A 12,729-nucleotide genomic window follows, 5' to 3' on the forward strand; every position below is an offset into this window, starting at 1 on the left:
TTTGCTTACCCATGGTGCCTGGCACACAGTAGGTGCTTAATACATGCTTGTTGACTTAATGACACATTGAAATTCTGGTACCATAAAAAATGACACTTAAGCTAATGATACTGACCTGGCAGTATAAATCTTAGAAGCAATCCTACAGATGCTTGGTCCCACTGTTTCCTTTTTATCAATCCTATGTTGTGACATCATAGAATTTCTTCTTCTTTTTTTTTTTTTTTTAGTCTTGTGGTAATGTTATTTAGGCTAAAATAGATAACATGCTGAAAAACATGGACATTTCCCCATTTTCAAACTTCCCAAATAAAAAACAATCACTACCCAAACAAACCAAACATCCTACTTAATATTAGAATTCTGTAAAAGCTGGAATCATATTTTAACTTTCCTTGAAGTTGTATAGGTTTAGTTGTGCCTTTCCCACCCTAAAAACTAGTGCAGTTATTGGTTTTCTCTAAGATATCCAGAAAGATGCATGTGTGTGCTGTATATGTAATCATAATCTTTTCAAACAACTACTCAGGGGATAGGATGAGGCTGTGGGGAAATAAGCAAATTGCTACCATTCTCCCAGAAAGCCAATGTTATATTAGCAGTTCTATTTTGGAGGAGGAAAATAATCCAATTTCAAGGCTGGCATAAGTATTAGGCTCATCACTCACTCACTTCCTTACATAGGTGGCAGAAAATTCTGCGATTTCATGCCAAGCCCTTCAACAAAGACACAGCATGGCTTTTTGCTTTACTTGGTTTCTTCCAATTTTAAAGTGAAAATGTATCCTTCCAAGAAGAATTACTGGCAGCTTCCAATATTGAAACATTGAGACCAGACCATTAAAAATAAAAACAGTACAAATCCTAATGAAAGGAATAGAAATTCCCTGTTGGAGTTCTATAATGAAAGAAGTCATTGGTGCCCAGAAACAGTCTTAGTATTATGCATTTAATGAGACTCTGGTGAAACTGTGGGGAACTAGCCATTCCCTCAATGTAAATGTCAGCATCATCCTCAATCATTGGTGCGTGCTCTCTCTCTCTTTCTTTTAAAATTTAACTTCGCACTTATAGAAAAGTTAACAGAGTAGAACAAGAATTCCTTTTACCAAAACCTATCAAATTGTTTACATGCTCTCCTACTTCCCTGCTTGATCATTCTCTCACCTTCTGTCTCTCTGTCTCTGTCTCTCTCTCTCTCTCTACACACACACACACACACACACACACACACACGCTTTTGGGAAACTTTAAGAGTAAGTTTGAGACATCATGTCCTTTGACATGAAATACTTTAGTGTTGCATTTCCCTCAAATAAGAAAAGGACATTTTTTATATAATCCGTATAATTATCAAAATAAAAAAAATTAACAATGATACTATACTTACCTAATCTATGGATCTTACTAAAATTTTGCTAGTTTTCTGACTAATGTCCTTTAGAGTTTTCTGATCTAGGATCCAATCCAGAAAAGCACATTGAATGTAGTTTTCATGTCTCTTTTGTCTCCTTGAATGCGGACCACTTTCTCTGTCATTCTTCATCTTTCACGACCTTAAAATTTTTGAAGAATATTTTATAGAATGCCCCTTAGGCTGAGTTTGTATGGTCATATTTACGTTTTGATTTTTGGTGGGATTATCAGAGATGTGATGCTGTGCGTGCCTGCCTTCCTTCCTTCTTTCCTTCCTTCCTTCCTTCTTCCCTCCCTCCTTCCCTTCCTCCCTCCCTCCCTCCTTCCTTTTGAGCATGTTAGGAGGCACATGATGTTGGATTGTTCCAATTTTGACTAGTCTTTTGAATTTCTACCTTTTATTCTGTGATGTGAGGCCAAATGCTAACTTCTGAGACTCTTGATTCCCAAATTGGAGGTGGCCCTGTACTAGTTATTCTCCATTTGTCTCAATCTGACATCCATTCTTTCCCCTTTATTGCTCTGCTCCATACCCTGGAGGCTGATTCCTGGGAACTGCATCACCTGGTCTCCTCTGCTTCTGGTTTCTGAACAGATTCAACCAATGGGGGAATGCCAATAGGAGATCAAAGTACGGGGTCAAGGAATTTATTACCCTGGAAGCTTCATTGCTTTGCTTTAGCTGCATATCTTTGGCAGTGGCTTATACTTTTCCACAACTTTTTTTTTTAAAGATTTATTTATTTATTTATTCGTAAAAGACACACTGAGAGAGGCAGAGACATAGAGGGAGAAGCAGACTCCTTGCAGGGAGCCTCATGTGGGACTCCATTCAGGATCCCAGGATCATGACCTGAGCCAAAGGGAGGCACCCAACTGCTGAGCCACCCTGGTGTCCCCCTCTCCATGACTATAGCTTCTGCTTGCCTCCAGCTCAGTTTGCCCTCTCAGCCAATATAATGGCTTCCTGCTGGTACTAGTCTCTAGGTGCCTCAACATATCTTGTTGGTTCTCTTAACTCTCTGTACCTCTAAAAGTAGTGCTTTATTGAAGATTCTTCATTTTTTAAGATCTCAGTTGAATTCTGTTTTCTGCTAGTTGATGAAAATATTCCAAATAAAACAGTCCACCATTTCCCCAGCCATTTAATGAGAAAAATAAAATTTTTAGATGAGAAGTAGTTAAATGTTTTATAATATATCCCAAGTTGATAACAGAGTAAAATTTGGCCTAAAGAATTATGTCCTATAATTATTCATTTGACTGTGTAAACTGTAAATACTTAGACTTACACAGCATCTTTCCTCCAGAGTTAAAGACTGGCAATCAAAGATAGGTAAGATAATTCTAAGTACAGAGCAAGGGCCAGTCTTAGAATTAAACACAAATAAACCAATATAGATATAGCATGTCACAATTCAAAGTGCTTAAAATGTGCATTATCCCATTCCTTCTTCACAAAGATTCTGTAAGATGGGTGCTGTTAACATTGTCACCATTTTATAGTTATCCAGCTGAGTTACTACTCCTCACCAAATGGGCAGAATCTGTCTCTCATGCCCTTTGTTAGAGCCTTTTGTCTCCTCTAGGCTCCTTCACTTTCCTCCAAGGTACTTTCACTTTGTCATAGTCTCTTACTTTAGGTTGTTTTTCCCTGCTGTTGATATTTAAGGTAATAGCTGATAATAATTTAAGATGTCACCTATCCTAGGGGGGCTCTAAATTTTAATGGAGAACTCAGAAAAGAGTTCTCTACTCAAAGGAAGCTTTAATGGTGTAATCACATTTGGTAATTTGGTATCATATTCTGGGATAAGGCAATCTTATATGCCACCTATTTATAAGTAAAGTCTGGGCATGGCCATCAGAAGTACAGAGTATGTGGTGTAGACTTTCCATGAGGTAGAGAGGATGGAGAGGAAATGCTTTCCTTTTTTCCTGCAGATCTACTTGCTTTTTTATGAGGATGTAAGGGATTTGGAGAGGTGGTCCCTTACAGCTGATTGTGTGATCGGCTTGGTCTTCGCATCCTGTACTCTTTTATCTTCTTCTTTTTTTTTTCATTAAATATTTTATTTATTTATTCATGAGAGACACAGAGAAAGAGAGAGGCAGGCAGGGGCAGAGGCAGAGGAAGAAGCAGGCTCCATGCAGGGAGCCCAATCCTGGGACTCCAGGGTCGCCCTGGGCTGAAGGCAGGTGCTAAACCGCTGAGCCACTCAGGTGTCCCACTCCTTTATCTTCTTAACAGAACAACAGGAAAGGTGACAAATGGATGGCTCCCATTATCAGATCATTAAAATGGAGAACTGCTACTTTACCTACTGTTAGCAAAGAGTGATGTATAAAAACCTGGAAAGCCACCTCCAAAATCCTGCTGGCCTCTGGCTCTCCCACAAAACTTCATAAGGAAGAAAAATTTGGGTTTTGTAAAGCTTGCCTTTTATAATTTGTAGCTATCCTCTTGAGTACAACAGGTAATTTCTCCAAGGTTAGGAGCATAATGTTGAGTCATTGGGTTTAGCATAAAATTCGTGGAATGGACAGAGAAAAAGTTTGAGATGTTAGGTTTTCTTTTCTTCCTTATTTGTTAGGAATAAGCACCCAAAGGTCTTAGGAATAATGATGGTAATTCTCCTCTCCTACCTTTGCAGATGCAAGCAAATGAAGGCAGTACAGAGCTGATCTCTGTCCTTAGCTTCCAAGAACCTAAATCTAGGAGTTGCTCCTGGACATTGCAAGAGGCAAAAAATCCATTTTTATGAAGGAAAGCAATTCATAACAAAAGGGAGATCTAGATTGTGCCTGGGGAGAGTGGGGAGACTGGTTATCAATGAGCATGCTTACTGGACAACCCCTTCTACTGCTAGCCTGGAACCAATTAAAATATTTGGAATTGATACCTTTCCAGAAGATCTAAGCAATATTGTCCCAGCACTTATATGGAGACAAACTTTTGAGAAGTATCTCTTCACACATTGGAAAATGAGGTACCTTTCTTCCACCCAACAGTAGTAAAGGTATAAGCAACTTCCCGTAGGGGTTTGCAGATAGGATCAATGGTTTGTTTCTTTTCCCCTTACTTGACAAGAAGATAAGTTTCTTTTTTTTTTTTTTATACAATGTTTATTTTTAAGATAGTCACACACAGAGAGAGAGAGAGAGAGGCAGAGACACAGGCAGAGGGAGAAGCAGGCTCCATGCACCGGGAGCCCGATGTGGGATTCGATCCCGGGTCTCCAGGATCGCGCCCTGGGCCAAAGGCAGGCGCTAAACCGCTGCGCCACCCAGGGATCCCAGAAGATAAGTTTCTAAAACAATTTTATTCCTTACTGCTGAAATCCTAGTATATGTTGCTTTCATCCTCATTCTTCAGCATCATGAGTGAACACTCATTCTTTTGACATTGGTCAATCCAGTCTCACTTCCAATCCTGGGCAGTCTACATTCCCAATCAATATGTCTACATCTTATATTCAGCAGTGACCCAAAAATTGCTGTGTTCCAAATTCAGCCTGTGCAAAGTTTTAGTCCTTCCTTTCCATGTTAAAGTTAAAATTTTAAAAACAGTAAATGGTAAGGAAAGATTAATTTAATATAAACCTAACACAGAAGCGATACTGCTCATAGCTTTGCCATCTGGGATTTTGGTAAATTAGATTTAGATTATCTTTTACAAACTGTAGTTCACCTTCAAAGAGGCCAAATGCTATTTCCTGTCAGTTTTCTTAATTACCTGTCAAGCATAATTCCTCCTCTCTCAGCATAGAACTGATTACAGTGAAGAAGGCATAAGCCACAGCTGATCCTGCCATCATTTACTAGCAAAACAAAGTGGCTAAAATCAATGTGTTGCTGCTGTCAGCCAAATTTTAGAATAAAATATTTAAGGGGCGACTGCTTTCTCCTTCATAAAACTGCATAGCTTATAGTTCCTTATTGTCTAGAGTTTCCAGATTCAACCCCTCACCACCTTAAAAAATCCCTTACAAATAAAAAAACTCCACCTATCTGTATGTAAGTACTGGTGAGTCATGGAGCCCAGAGAAGCCCATTAATCCATTATTAGGGTGAGAAGCTGTAGATATTAAACAGGATCACAAAAGAACCCCAGTCCTCACTTCTCACTTTCAGCCAGCCTACATATCCTAGCTGTAAATCTCCAAGACACATTCAGGGTTCTTAGAATGGTGCTCATTTTAGTCTTATGATTCAGAGTTTATGCATATTCATTGAAATGCTATAGGAATAGATGGTATACAAAAGCAGAAACCAAGAGCCGAAACAGCAAACATCTCCAGTGAAGGTAGGGGAAAGAGGAGACAAGAAGAAATAATAGCATCTTGAGATTTTCCTCTTGTTGCTTTGTAGGTAGAGTGACATCCACTTCTGGTTCCATTTATCTTTCACTTTGAGGAGTGTCTGTGGTTTTCTCTGGGGCAGTGAGAGTACTGGTTTGGGATATCTTCCTATATTGAATTATGCCAACTCCTCCTTGACAAGTTATGAATCATTCTGCATGTGTGCTTCCATTCACCTACCCTTGAGTGAGAAGAGTGAAGAAGAAGAATATGCAGGTATTACAAATTGGACACACACACACATGAATGTTGATGCCGAAACCTCCGCTGGAATCAGACAAGTCTATTCCCTGACCTTCCCACTCATCTTGCTCATGCCTTTGAGCCCTTCCTGTACACAAATACCATTGACCCTTTCAAGTTCAGCTTAGATCTCTATTGCCCATAATGCCTTCCAACCAACACTCCCAGACTCTTTTGAATCATTATTACGCAGATTCTGTACATGTTTCTTACTTCTTTTTGCTTTGCATCTAGAATGGAAGCGATTCTGGGACCATATCATTGGTAAAAGTCTTTCATAGTTATACAGCAGCAAGCACAGAGCACACTGTGGGTTTCTCAAAAAATCCTGATAGAAAGTGTGAATTGTAGAGAATAATTAGGGATAGGAATATACTGATAGAAAGAAGAGGAGGGACAAGAAGGGGTGGTGGGAAACTCGACCTAAAGCCACCCAGCTGACAATTTGCTTATGAAATGCATTCACCTGTTCTTAGAGAGAGTGGAATGTATATTTGTTTTCCATATCCAACAGCTGAAAGATAAAAATGTCCCTGTTTAAATCTCTTTTTCAGGCATCAATCTAGTCTTTAAATTTTGGATTGCTTTCCTCTTGGGCTTAGTTCTCCAGGGAGAAGGCTGGGGAACATTTGTGCTTCTATGGAGAGGGAACCTCAATAGGAGAAGCATTGAGAAGGAAGCATCAATTGTCAGCATAGAGAGGGTGGTTCTCCACAACTACCCATCCTAAGGTGGGTCAGAGCTCTTCCACCTCCACCTCAACTCCTCCCAGGAATTTTAGAGGTTGGGAAGTTTTCCTTCACAATGTTTTGTTTCTGAAAGGATGCAAAAAAGAAACATTGGGGAGGGGGTCAATGTCCAGAAACATCCTGTCACCCTAGAGAAACAATGGTCTGAGCATTGTCCTTTGTCTTGGAAGGTGTAGCTATGACTGTGGTCCTGAATTAATCTTGCTCTATGATGAAAAAAAATCAAGGTATGAAATCTGTTGGGATAACGGCCATGACCAATGTTAGAAGCTAAAGGAGAATTTTAGCTCTGATGAAAAAGAATCTTATGCTGATAAAAATAAGCAGTTACCAAATATATTTATATATATGTACATACATATAATATATACATATTTATATATGTGTGTATAATTGATATGTATGTTATATGATATATCACATACACAGGCCTACAGGCAGTTGACAAATAGGAGATGAGAAAATGAATTGATAAATAATTTTGAGGCTCTGGTATGTGACCTGCACTATGCTGTGTGCTCTGAAGGATAAGTATAAAAAAGTCAGGTGTCCTAGATTGCTCTATCCTTAAAATTAGTTTTTAATAAAGAGAAGAGGGAAAATATAACTTTATAAGGGTGTCTAATGGTCTTTGCTAGGGAAGTACCTCAAAGAAACATCAGTAAGGATGGAGGATGTAAACCACTGAGTCAGGGGTGCACAAAGTCCTATGTTTGAGTGTAGCTGGCCCTTGCTATATGAGGAGTAGTTAGTGGGTGATGTGAGGAGATTCTGCTTGATCTCACATCATCCCCCCTAGTGGTTTTTTTTTTTTAAGATTGTATTTATTTATTCATGAGAGACACAGAGTCAGAGAGAGATCGAGAGAGAGAGAGAGAGAGAAGCAGAGGCAGAGACATAGGCAGAGGGAGAAGCAGGCTCCGAACAGGGAGCCCGATGTGGGACTTGATCCCAGGTCTCCAGGATCACACCCTGAGCCAAAGGCAGACGCTTAACTGCTGAGCCTCCCAGGCGTCCCTCCCCTAGTGGGTTTTATGACAGTTCCCCTGTTTTGCCATTTGAAATTCCTGCTTTAGAGTTATGATTTCAGTTTACAAAACAACAAAAAAACTCCTACCAGTCCCCTGCTCTATGATTTTTAGCCTTTTAAAGCCTATTTTCTTCTGGTGTACACAAAGTATACCCTCCTTTAAAGTTATTTCATATTTTCAAATAAACAAAATAGTGTGACTAAAAATAAAACAAACATTTATTTATTTTAAAGATTTTATTTACTCATGAGAGAGAGAGGAAGAGAGAGAGAGAGAGAGAGAGAGAGAGAGAGAGAGAAATAACACACCATCTTTTCCTAGTGGAAGAGAAAAGTTTTGACCTTTTTCTTTATTGTTTCAGTTTATGGGAACATGTGAGTGAGTGTGCTTGTATATGTGTCTTGTAAGCTCATTTCTAATCAGCCCCTGGGAAATGCTGGATCTGTGAAACACTCTGTCCTTCTGAGAACAAAACTCTTCCTGGGTAAATGCCCTTGAAACATGTATTTATTTGTTTTATTTGATTGTTGGTTGTGTTGAAGGATGGTGACAGTTGGAAAATATAAAAAAAAAGAAATCTAAGAAGGGAACTAGATCAGTCTTTGTCAGTGCATTCTTTCTAAAGAGACAGATGAAAAAAAAAAGAGACAGATGATATTTGAAATTGTGGTTGTGGAGACCTGATTTATTTATTTAAACTACTATGTGTCTATTTTAAAAAAGAGACTCATGAAGAAAATCTAATGGATGAGTAAAGCAGAATTTATGGCCCCAAATATATTAGGATGTGCCAGATAAGATTAATATTTTGTTTCTGGAAAAGTGTTTTATATTGTGCAGTGTTGCAGAGTTTGTGTTTGTTTATTTGAGAGTTTATATCTTGGGACATCTGTCACAAGAGTTATTACTTTCTTTTAGCATGAAAGATAAAAAGAAAAACTTGGAGATATGATCTTGGAAAAAATAAGGTAAAGAGGGGCAGGCTTGCTGTAGAAGACATTGCTTTATAAATAATTGATATGCAAAATTTCTTGAAACTAGAAAAATATTGTATATGGACTTTTATGTTTTATGAAACATCAGGGAGAACATTATTTGCTTACAGTGAGCATAAAACTATAATGTTTTTCTGGCTTTGATGGTTAAAATTTTTGCTTATTTTCCTTATTTCTCACATCTCAGATTATTTAATTTTAACATTTATTTTCTTTTTTCTTTTACTTGCCTATCTTCCAAAAGGCAGCATTTGTTTATCTTTTGTTTATGAAGACAATATCTGGTGGAGTCCTGGATTGAAATTCAAGGTCTCACTGAACATCTACTAATTAGTTGTACTAGCTGTAATGTTGGGTATAAGGTCAACTGGGATACTGGTTAACTGAATGAGTTTGGGTAAGCTTCTGTTCTCCTCACTTCCTTTATTTATTCTATAGAAATAAGATTTTAGCTAATGAAATTATTCATTAAAAAGCATTTAAATAACCTCAAAAAGAAATAATGTTTATGTAGCATATTTCTGAAGAGATAATTCCTTGATTTTGTACTTGCTTTAGGGAAAGGAGGACAAAAGAAAGACTTGGCAATTGCATTGTGTTCTGTAATATAAGGGCAGCTGTCAGGCTAATCTCTGGTGACCTTAGAAGATAAAAATGGGGTGCCAGCAATAATGGTTCTTTCTGACAGGGGTCTTTGCCTCCCTAATCCCTCTCTCTGCTGGGCCTTTGGAGGTGTACCTGATTCCCAGAGCCTCAGGCCCAGGTCCTGGGAGTTTTGGAGTAAAGGAAGCTGCCATGATATAATAATTTTCAGTTTTCAATGCTGAATTGTATTCTAGGGTAATCATTATTATGGAAAGTCAAAGCAATTCATGATCATAAAACAAGGTAAATTAATAGATGATGTTTGCTTATATGTTTCTGTGTGACATGTGGAAACCAGGTGTTTATGCTCATGCAAGAAATACAACTTTTTGATACTATACAAGTCACACATTAATAGAATAAACTAAAAGGCAGGTAATTACTGAATGTAGTATTTTGGAGGTGTGATGACCACTGAAGATCATTCGGCACAGTTTGGTTTTGCCTTTGGTTTTGTCATTTTTATATTTTGCCTGGATAATTAAATTAGCCTTGCACTCAGACCTCTTTCTCAACAGCCACTCTCATCTGTCCTCCACACTGCTGCCAGAATGAACTTCTAAAAACACAAGCTCAATCACATCACATTCCATTTAAAATTCTGCACTGGCTGCTCATCGCTGTTAAACTGAAGTCCAAAATTCTTTAACAAGGTGTTCAGTGAGATCTGGTTTTTAAAAATGTGTTTGAATTTGGAAAATGTCATTGGAAGGGTTACCAGCAGTTTGAGAGAGTATGTTGTGCGTGTGTGTGTGTGTGTGTGTGTGTTTATTTTGCCTTCTGGGGATAGAGATTGGAATTTATTTTTGGGAGATCCCCCATTGTTCAAAGAGGCCATTCCAATAGTCACTTTTAGTTATGCAGAATAATAGAAGTAATAAGGACTTAATATTATTCTTCTGAATGGCTGAAATTGATGAGATAGATATTCCAAGTGAAAGTGTTACAGAACAAGATATTATATACTCTATGTGATTATATAATACTTATCATGAAAATTTATTGAGCCAGATCCTATGTGCCAGATACTCTTCTAAGCTTTTTCTGTATGTTAATTGACTTAACACTCATGATAACTCCTTTACAATCCCTTACTATTGACAAACTAGAGACACAGAAAGGTTTAATAACATGCCAAAGCTCACATTCTAAAGCATTATGCTCTATAGCTTCCATTATGTTAACAGGAATAGGCTCCTGTAGAGTTCAAGACATTCTTCCCACCTACCAATCTGGATATCTGGTGAATTATTTTTCTAAACATTTGTATATAAACAGAGGGTTGTAGAAGGGGAGGGTGGGGGGATAGAGTAACTGAGTGACAGGGTGTTGAGGACAGCACATGATGAGATGAGCACTGGGTGTTTTACTACATGAATTTAATATAAATTTTTTAAAAAATTTAAAAATAAACATTTGTATATAGGAAGTAAGATCTGCAGCTAGGTCATGGCTGCAGAAATAGGCTGCTTTAATCTCTTCAAGCCACTTTGGAGGAAAGACTGGAAAAGTACAGTGCAGGGAGATCCAAGTTGTCAGTGTCCCATGTTGGTCTTACTTAAGAATGAATCATTCACGGGGGCACCTGGGTGGCTCAGTGATTGAGCCTTTGCCTTTGGCTCAGATCAGGATCCCAGGATTGAGTCCCATGTCAGGGTCCCTGAGGGAAGCCTTTTTCTCCCTCTGCCTATGTCTTCGCCTATCATGAATAAATAAACAAAATCTTAAAAAAAATGAATCACTCAGGTATTCAGAAATATCCTGTGGACACTTGTTTTTATCTTATTTGATCCATCTTATTTTATACTTTTGAGGGTAAAATGTGGTATTTTATTTGGAAAGGTTGATTGCTCCTACTGTCAATCATTCTGGGGAAGATAAACCAAAAATAGGCAGTTGAGAACATTTTTATTTTTGAAGTTCTTACAGAATTGTACCTAGACTGATATGCAGGAATTTGGCCCAACTGCCTGTGGTACCCATGTACCCCCGATATGTGGGAATTTGGGTGGGTATCCCTTAGACAGAGATTGAACTAGCCTGAAAACTCTGTAGGGATTTAGAGGTTGGGTTGGGCCTCTAGGCTCTAAGATCAGTTCCTTCTATTAGCAGTTGTAAATAAATATGTTTGTTATAGTTTTTTTTTTTCTTAACATTCAAACTTTTATTTTTTTTTTAATTTTTTATTTATTTATGATAGTCACAGAGAGAGAGAGAGAGGCAGAGACACAGGCAGAGGGAGAAGCAGGCTCCATGCACCGGGAGCCTGACGTGGGATTCGATCCTGGGTCTCCAGGATCGCGCCCTGGGCCAAAGGCAGGCGCCAAACCGCTGCGCCACCCAGGGATCCCTCAAACTTTTATTACAGTTTTGTTAAGGGTCATATTTAGGTATGATGACTTTTTCAAGGCCAGAGAAGAGGTGGCAAAGGCCTCATCTGTCCATCCTACTCTTTTCCCATTCTCCATATGAAACAATTGAATTTCTATCCAATACCACAAATTCTTTGAGGCCTCCATGCTTGTTCTCATGCTGGATTTGAAGGCTGTAATGGTAAATTTTGTGGGTCAACTTGGCTAGGTCACAGTATCCCAATAGTTGGTCAAATCCCAGTCTAGATGTTGTTATGATGGTATTTTTTTAAAAAAAGATTTTGTTTATTTATTTGACATATATAGAAAGAGAAAGGGGAAGAGAACGAGCCATAAGCAGAGGGAGCATCAGGTAGAGGGTGAGGGAGAGGCAGGCTCCCTGCCCAGCAGGGAGCCTGATATGGGGCTCTATCCCAGGAACCTGGGATCATGACCACAGCCAAAGGCAGAAGCATAACCAACTGAGCCACCCAGGCACCCTGCTATGATGGTATTTTTAAAATGATATTAACATTTAAGTGAGTAGTGAGTATACTTTGAGTAAAGCAGATTACCTTGATACCTTGAGTAAAGTAGGTGGGCCTCATTTAATCAGTTGAAGCCCTTAAGAGAAAAGACTAAGGTTTCATGAGGATATGGGAATTCTGCCTCCAGACTGCTTTCAGACTGAAGCTGCAATGCCAACTCTTTCCTGGGTCTCTAGACTGCCAGCCCTCTCTGCAAATTTCTGACCTGCCAACTCCCACAATAACATGAGGCAATTTCTTAAAATAAATCTATCTACATGCATTCAGTTGGTTCAGTTTCTTTGGAGAACCCTGACTAAAACAGAGGCCCTTCTGTCCAGTTCCCAATTCAGTTCTCCTTCCATTATACCTTACTTTCAAGAGTTGGGGCTTACAAATTACTAAAAGTGT

General features: G+C 38.6%; 1 long non-coding RNA gene across 1 annotated transcript in view; it reads left to right on the forward strand.

Annotated features, from left to right (window-relative positions):
* LOC144295902 (uncharacterized) overlaps window positions 1–12,729 on the forward strand; it is a 63,189-nt gene that overhangs the window by 663 nt on the left and 49,797 nt on the right. The window lies entirely within an intron of this gene.

Source organism: Canis aureus, chromosome 24, assembly GCF_053574225.1.
Source record: "Canis aureus isolate CA01 chromosome 24, VMU_Caureus_v.1.0, whole genome shotgun sequence".
Classification (NCBI taxonomy): Eukaryota; Metazoa; Chordata; class Mammalia; order Carnivora; family Canidae; genus Canis; species Canis aureus.